The sequence below is a fragment of the Sylvia atricapilla genome, chromosome 1, assembly GCF_009819655.1.
Source record: "Sylvia atricapilla isolate bSylAtr1 chromosome 1, bSylAtr1.pri, whole genome shotgun sequence".
Taxonomy (NCBI): Eukaryota; Metazoa; Chordata; class Aves; order Passeriformes; family Sylviidae; genus Sylvia; species Sylvia atricapilla.
Window position 1 is genome coordinate 127,499,888 of NC_089140.1, and position 12,191 is coordinate 127,512,078.

The window sequence follows — 12,191 nt, forward strand, 5'->3', positions numbered from 1 at the left end:
TGATAGAGGAAACACTGTCAGCCATAGCAAGTCTGAAGATCTCTGGGCTTTGCATGAGCCTGAAGAGGCCTGTTGTGTGTTCCCTGGATACAGAGGTGAGGTAATACCTTCATATGTCGAGTAGGATGAGGATATAGAAGAGTGAAACTATCTGAGAGTTGCACAACCGGAGACTGGGACAGGTCACAGCTCTGTTATACTGTAAGATGAAAGGCCTTCACTACATGTGAAACTTGAAACTGAAGATACTTCCTAATATATTTCCTGAAATTTAACTTCATTGTGTAACAGAAACTTAAGAAATATTATTGCACAATCTTTCAATCTGTAGTACGAGCTTTGTCAAGTCCCTGTTCTGATAAGCTAGCAGGTTTTGTAAACCTTCCCATTTTTTTCCTGCACAATTGTTTTTTTGACTTATGAGGAGTGACAGCCAAGAAACTGTGAAGTTCTATAGTTTTGCAAGCAGCTCAAAAGCTCTGGGAAAAAAATAAATTAATAAGATTAAGAATAAAATGCAAACCTAAATAAGATGCTACACAGTAAGGGGAAAATTAGTTACTTTGTCTTGTACATCAAGAGCCTTGATTATCACCACAAGAAAAAATTATAAATACTTTTTTTGGGAGCACATATTTAATGTATTGGATGTTACTGAAAAACATAAAAGATAAGTGGGCTACTGAAATGTCTGGTTATTAGCCATCTTAAAAGGTCAATATTAGAGTCAAAAGAATTGAGTGGAATTTCAGCTACATGACCATGGGTTTGAAATATGAGTGGTCAACATTAAAGGAAATGATCAAGATTGATCTTTTTGGAAAGAATAAATGAGAGTGAATTGGTTCATGCTACAAGTAAATTTTTAAAAAAAAAAAACAGTAGAAACGAGTAGGTGTTTAATCAGCTGTTCATCCAAAATGTTCTGTCTTTGAAGTGATATAAATGAATACTGTTCAGCATACACAGAGACCAAAGATCAATTCAGCAATATATTTACATAACGCTCAGAAATGTTCATTTCCCAGAGCCAAAAGCAACAGTGAGCCACACCTGCTGCAGGGAGGACAAAAAGAGTTTACACTGGAAGAAAACCTGCTTGGTTATGTTTGAGAATATTCTACTTACATGCAGAGACCACAGGGAGGAAAAAAAAAAAAGGAAAAGAGCATGCACTGGTTTAAAACTACAATAAATCCTTCCTCTGTATAGAAGTGCAAAGACGTATTTAGAGACAGAAGAAAGGCAAATTTTATAGTGATGGTCATAAGCTAAAGGACAAGCCACTGAACCAGATGCCTGATGTGCAAAACAATTTCAAAAGTGTTGCAATGCACAGTGTGTGTTCAGGTCAAAATACGACCTTCACAGTGATATTACCTTATTTCTGATTAAACCTTCCCCATATTGTGCTTATGTATGCCTACATTCATCTTTCTCTTGCTATCTTAGGACTTAGGTCCAGTCTGTCTCTGAGACTGGGTGATCAAGAAAGGAGAATTTTAATTGCCAGGGGAGTTTCATATGACTCCACAAGAGGGAGAACTCCTCTGCCTGATGCTCTCAGGAAAAAGAGCCTGCTGTTTCCAGACCTTCTGCTCGGAGCAGTAGAACCAGAGCAATTTGTGTATTCCTGCCCACAGCAAAAGCCCTGAGATGTACAGGCTTAACTCCAGTGTGAGGTGTCAGCTACATATTCTGAATAACATCTACGTACAACAAGCTGCTGCAAGTCCAATGAAGACGAAGTTAAATGTCAAACATTCCTCTTTCTTTACAGGATTGCCTTGGGGTCTGTAGCAGCAGAGAGATTTTTTTTCCTTCTGGCTGTTTCCAATATGTAACAGCATGAATGAAAAGGATCGAGGACACCCTTTTCAGAATTTCCACATTAAGCATAAATAATAAATGAGCTAATCATAGCTAATAGATAATAAAGTAGCTATTTTATGAAATGAAAAAAATTGTTCTGCTTGAATGTCTGAGTAGTATCCATCCTTATACTCCACTTCTTTCTTCTCTATCTTTTTGTCAGATAAAACTTGTGAAATATGGTAGTTTTGTAGTGAAGGAATATTTATAAAGAAATTCTTTAGAAAATACAATGTTGACATCAGTTGCCTGTTGACCTGCTGCCAATATGATGTCAGTACATACATGAGCAGCTATGGCCTTTGTTCTGTAGCTGTTATTTTTCCATATCCCTGTTAAATTCACTTCCACTTTAACTACCTTTTAAAGCAATCCCCTAGCTCTGCTCACTTAGTGGAATACCAAACCATCCTTGCCTTCCATCTGAGCTTATGACATTCATCTGCTGCCAGCAATTCTCTCAATCCATGAAGGTAGTCTTAATCAGCTCCTCCTAGTAATATCTGCAAGTAAACAATAGGCAAAAACCGGGCAAGATATCTGTAAGAGGTAGGCAGCAAAAGGTAGCAAGTGGAGAAGGGTATGCAGATTTCATATTCTTTTCTTCATTTTGATCACTTTACTCTCAGGCAGAATATCTGTATTAGTTGTAGTGCTTGCTACAAATCCAGATGGTAAAGAGATAGGAAGAGTACAGGGATGCTTCCCAGTTTGGTATGGGTGAGGTTAGGAAGGCCAAGATGCAGCTGAAGCTAAACTTAGCAAGGGATTCAAGAAAAAAAAAAAAAAAAAAGGTTGCTGCAGGTGTGTCTGCCAGAAATGAAGCTCAAAGAAAGCCCCATCCTGGAAACATTCAAGAGCAGCTTGCATGGGGCTCTGAACAACCTGTTCCAGTTGAAGATATATCCCTGACCATGGCAGGGTGGTAGCATTCTTAAAAGGTCCTTTCCAACCCAAATTATTCTGAGTCTGTGATTCTTCATCACGGCTAAAAGTGGCACAGAGGGCATGCTGAGCTTCTGCACTGTAATTTTTTTTGTCATGTTGATATCCATGGCAATATATTAATAAGTTGCAGGTTAGAGAAAGGATAGGGACTGACAGCTCAGCCTCCTGTGTGACTGGGAAGATGAATCAACACAGGTCAGGATGGCACAGTGCAGGCTCCTGAATACAGCACAGGCAATCCATTTCTGCTAATGGTTCAGAGCAGAGTGCTTTTGCTTAATCAGTTCCCTGGAAACAGGACTTAAGGCGAAAGATTCCGACAGTTAATCATCTTCATGGCTTCAACACCCTGGGCTCAAGCCATGCTGTTTTTCAGCTGCTCTGTGGCTCTACCACATTGCTTTGGTAGAACAAAATAGGCTGCGACATGAAAATGGGCACTAGGAAATAATCAACTGGGAATGATTTCTGTGTGAAGTAAGGCCACAGTATATATTTCTCACCCCTAACTGCACTGTAGAGCACTGTCAGAGAAATGCTGTGCTCTGGCTGAGCACAAGCATCAGAGCAGTCCTGTGGTGGTGCCAGGGAGATCTCAGGATAAATGACAGTGGCCTGAGCACAGCTGAAGATGACAGCCAGGCAGACAGGGCAATAGCATGGCTGAGGACATGAAGAGGGGCACAAGTAGCTTTCTACACAAATGGGACAGACATGCAGCATCCTTCAGCCAGAACGGGAATATACCCACTCTGACATCTACCAGGATATAAATAATCCTAATGAAGTGGCTGCTGCATTGATAGACTGGAGGCTGTCAGCCTTGAAGTAGTGTGAGCTACGTGCTTCTGCTGTTCCCTCTGCAAGAGCCAGCATGGCTGGGCAGTGCCTGTGGGGAACAAGGGAGGACAGCAGCTGGTATTCAGGCTCTAAAATTAATAAACCAAAAGAACCCCTGAGATCTAATAGAACTACATTGAATTATTTTCTGTCAGGCCTTTTAGTTTCTCTGTTTATTCTTCAGTTGCATTTCAAACCTTCCACTACAATAATGAGGCATGGAAAGGGTGTTTGTTCAGGTAGGTTTGTTCTTTAATTAGTTAATTTTGGTTTTGAAAGGAGAAAGTACTATAGAATCCAAAGATTCAAGGTAGGGTTTAACAACAAATATGGAACAGTTTAAAGCAGAAATGCAATTAACAATTGCAGAATGCAGAAAGCTGATATGGAAGAAGAGAAGAAATCAGCAACTGGTGTGGAAGGACAACAGCAACCTTCCTGCAACAGCTATGCCAGCATTCAGCCCACAACAGTTTTAGAATGCCATATGCCTGGGTTTTTTTTCCTTTCTCCGTTCATGTCACAACAGTTTCCTTGTTTTTATTTTTTCCCTTGCTTTTCCCCTACTCCTCCTTTCCTTACTGTTTCACTGCCATAACTAGAATTCACATGAGAGTCATTTTACTTTGTACAGAAGTATTAAGGACAGTGATTTCTTCTTATTGCCTCCTTTTTCCCCTCCTCCCCCTCAAGATTTGCTTTAATGACTTGTCCTAATTAAGTTTGAAAAAAATTCTTTATTATGTTCCCAGATTTTCTGTGGTGTGATCACGTAACCTATAAATTATATTTGCAGATTTGGTCCCATGCAGACTGATTATTTTAATTGATACCTGCTACCTCCCTTTTAGCTTTCATTATATCTTTACACTCAAGGAAGCTGACAGATATATTTTAGAAATAAACAGGATACAAAAAAAATAATATCCTTGTCTTTCAAGTGCTTATTGCTTTCATATAATATCGTTAACTGTTAAAAAGATAATCTGCTGTGCACTATCTGGGTATGGTAAGAATTAGACCCCAGTTTGTAATAAAAACAGTACTTCTGAGCACATTAGAAATGGAGCAAAAATCAAACCAATGTTTGTGAGGACAGAGCTAGCTATGCTACCTTGAAAATTTGACCAAATATATTTTCAAAAGCAGTTCTGCTTTGCTGTTGCATTGATCAATCTAGTGCTTTTCACTGAAAAGATGAGTGATGGATGATACAGGCCTTCTTTCAGTAATTTAGCCTCCTTGCAGTCTTCCATATAATGAAGAGAACTCAGAGATCTGAGCTAACGATTTTGTAGGAATTCCCTGCAAAGCAGAAAAAAAAATCAAAACAAATTGATCTGAGTTTGGTCTAGCAAGCAAAGGATGAGAAGAAAAGTGAAAGAAGGCTCTGAAACAGTCAAGCTAGGCTGGTTGGTAAACACCATTAAAATTGCCACTCCTTTTTCATAAAAATTATCCTTCCGTATAAATTTGTGTCAGACATGAAAAATTAATCAAGTAATCTTCACAGAATTTGGCTAAAGTTTTAATTGGTGAGCATTTAAGATTCTTTTTCCTTTCATTCACTCTGAACTTGGGTAAAAGGGTAGAAGAAAAGTTACTGAATTAGAAGATTTTTTTAAGCTGTGAGATTTTTTAATTACCAGCACATCACTGATGTTGGGTAAAAATAGGAGCCCATTTTCATCTGCTATAAATGGCAGAACTTAATACAAATTGACATTAGTCTCTTGCCACCAAACAGTCTGTAAAACCAAGCCACAAGGATTTAATTTATAACATTTTTTTGTTTTCTTTTTGATTGCTTGTTGTATCTTTTGTGCATTACCATTTCATTCACGACGGCACTTAGATATCAGCTTAAAGGTTTTAAAATATTATTGACTTTGTATCTGTATCTTTGACCTATCTGATTTAATTCCAAACTTCTTTCTTTATCAGACCTAGCCTGACAATTTTGCTCTGCATTCTCATTCTTGAGGGTGTTTTACATTTCTCTCTGTATTCAATCTTAGGAGATGTAGATTTGTCAATGGAATGGAGAGCTGCAAAAGCCTTCTGTGGCCCTTGCCAACACATTGTTTCCAGCATCAAGTTTCTCTTACATAGTTCTGTGCAGATTTGATTCAAATGGGGCTTTTCTTCCTTAGAATGAGAGAATTATAGAATCATTTCTATTGGAAAACACCTTTAAGATCATCAAGTCCAACTGTTAATCCAGCATTACCAAGTACACCACGGAACCCTGTCCCTAAGAGCAATGTCTCTCATCTTTGAAATAACTCCAGGGATGGTGACTTCACCATCTCCCTGGGCAGCTCGTTCCATTTTCATCAAATTAAAATGCAATGCACAAAATACATAAAATTATAAAAGAAGATACACGAAAACTACACTATTATAGATATGTAAAATAAATAGGTTCTGTTTTTATAAAAGAGAGATATAAATAAGATGCAGAAATACATTTCAGCTGCTGTTGAGCAAGCCATTTAATCCTACTGGTGAAATAGTTCTTGGTACCAGCACTGGCTCTGCTCTGTCTTGTGTAGTGTATTCACAGACTAGTACAGCTCTCAGTGCAATCACAACAGAGACAATTTGCAACTCATCTAGCAGAGTCCAGCAAAGCAATACTATGTTCTCCATTCCACACTTCCTTTTCTAATGCAGCTATTCTCCCTTCCTACGGAGCTTTTAAGGAAGCGTTACCTGTTTCTCCTGCCGTTCCCATCTTGGTTTCCTAATTCCTCCTTGCCCTGATGCCTGTCAGCATCATTCTCTATCCAGTTGTATTTCAGCCCTCCCCTTGCCTTTCACCCAGTCTTGTTTATAAGCTCTGTGGGATGTGGAAGTTTAGGGTCTGCACAAAGTATTGCACTTGTGAATGTAGCAAGTCTATTGTTTAGAATGCAGTCTTCTTAATGTTTATAAGGCAGTCTTCTTAAGCTATTTGCAAATTCAAAAATCACTATATTGTTGCATATTCACAAACTTTCAGCTAAAAAGAATTCCTGACCATTGTTGTAAGCATCAGTTAACACCATGGAAATAGTAAAGCACCTCAATGAAGCAAATTGTTTGCACAGGTGATCATGCTACTTTAAAAGGATAGAGACCCTATTCTATCACAGAATATAACATATTATGGACATATTGTCCAGATTAATTTCAAGCTGTGATAGTATAGACTGTGTCAAGCTTTTCACAATGGGTAACGTGCTAAAAAATAAGAATCAAAGTGAAGGAGTGAAATCAGCTGAAAATTTTATTTCAGCTGTTTTGACCTAAGGGGCAGCCATGTCCTAAAAAACACCCTTGTGGAGGGGGTTTTCCTACAACCACTGGCACAGAGCAGAAAGTTCCCTTTGCAGCCCAGGGCCACTGCTGGGACCAGATGAAAGTGAAGCAATGGCAGCCTGGAGAGGTGGGAGGGGAAACCCATCTGCCAGGGAAGTAGGAGACATGGGGCTAGCAGGTCCCCACAAGTGAGCCCCAGAGCCATACCAGCCCTTGCTGGAAATGGGTGGCCATCCCAGTCCAGATGAGAGCATTCAGAATGGCTGAGAAAGGCCTGATATCCACTTCTCTACAATACAGTTTCCTTCAAAAAGAAGTAGGCTGCTGGGTCATGGAGCTTGGTTTACTGATTGTATTGATTCTGGCTTACTCAACTAATTAAAATCCTCATTAGTGATCTTAACTGAAAATTTGCTATTTTCAGGTCAGGCTTCTGCCTGCATTCATTTGTCTGATCTTGGGGTTAAAGCACATGGACTCAATAGCAGAAAATAGCTCTTCCCAGCTACCTCACTCTTTTCTGGTGTGTCCTTGACAAGACACTGGAGCTGTTTGACTTTCTTTGCCAGGTTGTAAATGTGAAGGCAAGAACTTTCCATTTGTCAGGCACACAGAAGCTAATTTCTTAGCCTTTGAAAAATAAGGTGTCTGTTGAAAAGGTATCAGATTTATTTATCCAGTTACTGACATTAGTCTGAGCAATGTGTGAGCATAAACAGGGTGACTGGCTAAGTACCCTGAGGACTTTGTGTTGCAGCAGACCTTAAGCTGTTTACACACAAGTTGCAACAGCACTCTGAAAACTCGTGACTGATACCCAGCAGGAATATTGTTGTGTGCAGGCAGTACAGACTAGCTTGGTTAGACAGGGAGAGCGAAGGATTTGCACACAGTGGTGTGCAAGGTCGTATGTGAACACTGTTGAAAGTCGAGTACTGAGTCACCAGCTTCCCCTAAAGCACACTGATAAATTAAGTTTTCCATGGCTTACTGTGGCTTTAAAGGTCTGAACAGCCTTTTGTTCTTCAGGTAATCTGTTCACAGTACAGCGTGGCTGCAGTGCACTTCAGGATTTCTGCCTTTAAAAAGATTATTCTGAGCCACATATACTAAATACAAGTGCCAAGATTCATGCTGATTAAAATAAATGAATGCCTGTTAAAGCTGATTGTAGCTACATAAAACAGAAATGGTACACTAGAATTTATGCCCTCTACCTCCTCCTCATTCTCTCATGAACAAAGATTAAACTGGGTCGAAGAACATTTGAAAAATTTGTTTCTGTGGTGAAAATCTTACCCTGTTATCTTGTCACCAAGGAGGTTTTGCAGTTTGTTTCACCCATATTTGAATGTGTAGTCCACAGTTGCAAACACAAAAACCAAAATAGTGAAGAAATCTTTCACTGTTTTCTAAATATTGTATGTCTATAATGTACATCTCTTTAAACATTGCTGATTCATATTTCATTTTCTACTTTAGAATTATTATTAGTTATTATAAATTAATAATGGCAAAATGCTAGTGCAAATTCCACTTCTCTGGAAAATAATTTTTTAACGGTTGCTTTACTGGAGAATTGCATTGTACTCTCAGCTAATAACAAAGCTACATGTTTTCTGTTGTTTTCTAAACATGAGAAAAAAAGCTCTTTTCCAGATGACAAATCCTAATACTTTATAAGCCTATCATCATTAAAACATCTGGAATTAAACCATTTTTCTACATCCCATATAAGATATAATGACCCAGACATATTCTGAAACATGATTTCATGTTCTGAATGATGATTTCATAAACCAAAGAGAGACATCACTCAGAGAGGTGATGGCTTTTGAGCACAGTCGTGGCTGGGGGCTAGTGTGAGAGGACCCTCAAAGGTGTCACCCTGGGAGGGAGAGGCTCTGCAGGTATGGGGACTGGTTGTTTTTAGATATTTTGTCTTCCAAAAAGCACTAAGAATTTATCTCCCATTATATTTTGCATTGAACATATACGCCATTAGCTTTACAAATGGCTTTCCACAATACATGTCTCTACCGGGAAAGAATGAAACAATTCTGGTAGAGCCAGCTGGAAGGTATAGAAAACACTGTGGGATGTTTTGTCATGAAAGAAGACATAATTTTAAAACAAAAGGATTCTGCTCAATATTTTAAAATCAGACTCCAAAATACAGGACACAAGAGCCTTTAAATTAATATTCTCTATCCTTGAATTGGTATCTTCTAAATGCTGAGAGCACCAGCACATGATGTCATTATTAAAACCTCAGGCTTTTTCATGTTTCCTGTGATTTTGTAGGATGAAAAAAAAAATGAAGGGCATTTTGGAAACATATTGTTTTAGCTGCAAATAAGACAGTTGCACAGTATGAATTGCTTTGGAAGTGTCTGGCTTCTAGTGAGAAGTAGAAAGAGAAATAACTTCAAGTTCAGGAATCACTGGAAATTAAGAACTGCTGCAAAGCTCCATGCTCCTTTCTTACTGATATTATTTTCCCATAGAGAACTGCTACATTTATGTTCTCAAAATTCATGGTCTGCCTGAATGTCATCCCTCCTTTCCACTCTTTTTAACCAATGAGCCCTCAGAAAAAGTTCTGCTCCAACTGCAAGTTCCTCTGATCCCTCAGAGGAATGGGACAGAAGATGGGATACAGTGAGAACATTTTCACTGCCCTTTGCCAAATAATTACAAGCTCTTTTGTCTTGTGCTCCACTAAGAAATGTGATGCTTTGTGGAAGTTTTCCTGAAAAGCACTGTCATCTCCAAACCCTGAGGAATTACAAGTATTCATAGCACCACTTTAATACTACGTTTTAGCACTAAAATTTTCCAATGTTTAATACTAAATAATACTGCTGATATTATTTGCTGTAATACTCATGTTACAAACATCACAAAGGCCAATTACCCATCTATACTATGTACTCGATGAAACTCTAGAGACTTCCCTCTTGTGGGACACTTGGGCATGTAGGGACAGAATATACAACTAGAGCTTTGGAGAACAAAGATTTGAGGGAAATATTTGGCTGAAAGAGAAGATATCATGAGACAGCTTTATGGGAAACCAGGGACAAGTGGATTGTAAATCATCACCCAAATAGAGGAGGCACAGCTATCTTGTTATTTAGACACAGATTGGATTCCTTACAGTGAGCAAGACACTGTAGGCTCTTCCCTTGGACAGTACAGACACAGTATTTCAGCACTGTCACCCAGAAAGACCATTGGTAGCAGAAGTTAAAAAGGCTGCTGAAGATGAGGTTAACAAATGTCTACAAGGCTCATACACACCGATCATCATGTTGAACTCCTTCCTGAACAAAAAAGATTTAGGGAAAAGGTTAAATGTAACACTAGTAGCAAATCCTCCCCCACGGAGTTATTCATAAATGTTGTTTTAACTACAGTGCAATCAACATTCTTGACACACAGTGATACAGACTGTATAAAAGCTAATCTTAATATAATTTATCCTTTTTTATCTTTTTTTTTTTTTTTATGTTAGGACCTGTTTTTTACAAAGCAATGGTACATTCTTTAGGTTTCTATTAATAATATATTTTATTAGATTGATTGCTAGAAGTAGAAAAACAGGTACTACTGTTGGACATGTAGTGTTGAAATAGGACAGTGGTAGCAGATCATCAAGCCTTTGTACATCCTTCCCACTCGCAATTGCATATGCTGGAACACACATGCACACATTGAAAGATGTGTTAGAAAACAATCCTCTTTTGAAATAGGGCTCTCCAGATCCTCCCTTACAGCTGCACAGGCCCCAACCTCACTAAACCCACCAGGAGAGGCAAGCTGCCTACGGCCAAAATGAACTAAATGTATTTAGGCCCTTCACAAGTACAAAACTTAACCAACATCTCTCTGCTATCAGCACAACAAGTATGCCTTAATGGAGAACAGTGAATCTGATGTCAGTAATTCTGGGGACCCTTTATCAGGGGCATTGAGTCCTCTCAGGGAAATATGCAGGTGAAACTAAGCAACTGGTGGGCACCAGAAAGAATGAACATGCACAAGTAAAGGACAGAAGTTCTCCAGTTATCAGGGAGAGAGTATTTCCCAGAGGGTAATCACTGCATTTTTAATATCTCAAGCCAGACCTCTGAGGATTCCTGCAACATTTTCCAAAGAAAAACTTGTGTGCCTTCAAAAATCCGCTGGATATCAAAACCCATGAATTCAGAGACAATGCTTCTGCGAGAGAAAAACCTCCTCACCTTCTCCTTGATATATCTCTTCCTCAGATTCTTCTTTCTCTTACTGTTCATTCCTTTAACTTTCCCTTTGAGAAAGTCTGAACACAACTAATAAAAGACAATGAGCTCAACTTGTATTTAGCTTTGAAAACTTCTGCTTCTATTTCAGACCTGAAAAAAGACTCACATGCCCAAAAAATTCATCTAATTTTGCCAGTGATACAAGCTGGTCTAATAAAAGATACTGCTTTCAGCAAGAAAATCTGTCTTGATTAAGTCTTTTGGCTGTCATAACAACAGCACCACCACCATTATTTTTCATGTGACACAGTCAATCAGTAGATATTTTTTGTATTTCCATAACTGATCCATAAAGCTAAAATAAACCAGGCACTGGTGGGGTTTTTTTTTAACTGATGGCTCAGAGAAAGAAGGAGAGAGAACTACAAATAGTACTCCAACCAGAAGAGCCATAATTCAGACAGAAAGTGTGTGTGGGAAAGGAAGGGGCAGATGTGGAGGAACTTGTGGTTTCAGAAGACATATATCAAACACCTGAAATTAAAAAATTAAATTCAGAAACATAGTATGGTGATAACAGACAGATATGTTCAACCAATGACAACTAAAGGTCAAATAAACTCATTAATTAAATCAATATGAAAAACTTATAATGTTAAATTAAACTGATTGTTACTCTTAATCAAACACTGAGATTGACTACTTTTGCTTCCAGATTTCTTTTTATTCCTTTTAAAGATTCACAACTATAAGGAGTGTCATTTTGAAAAGAAACAGAAGAGAAAAAACCAGATGTAACAAGAGAAGGAGATAATTTGCCAAACAAATACAGGCTGAATACAAGCATAGAGTGAAAAAGGTCATAAGCAAAATAAGGAGTCAGGAGTGTTTGAATAAGCACACTGAGGAAAAGGAAACTGGAAGAAATAAAAGAGATGCAAATATTTTTACTAGATGTCCAGAACGGAAAAAAAAATTGGT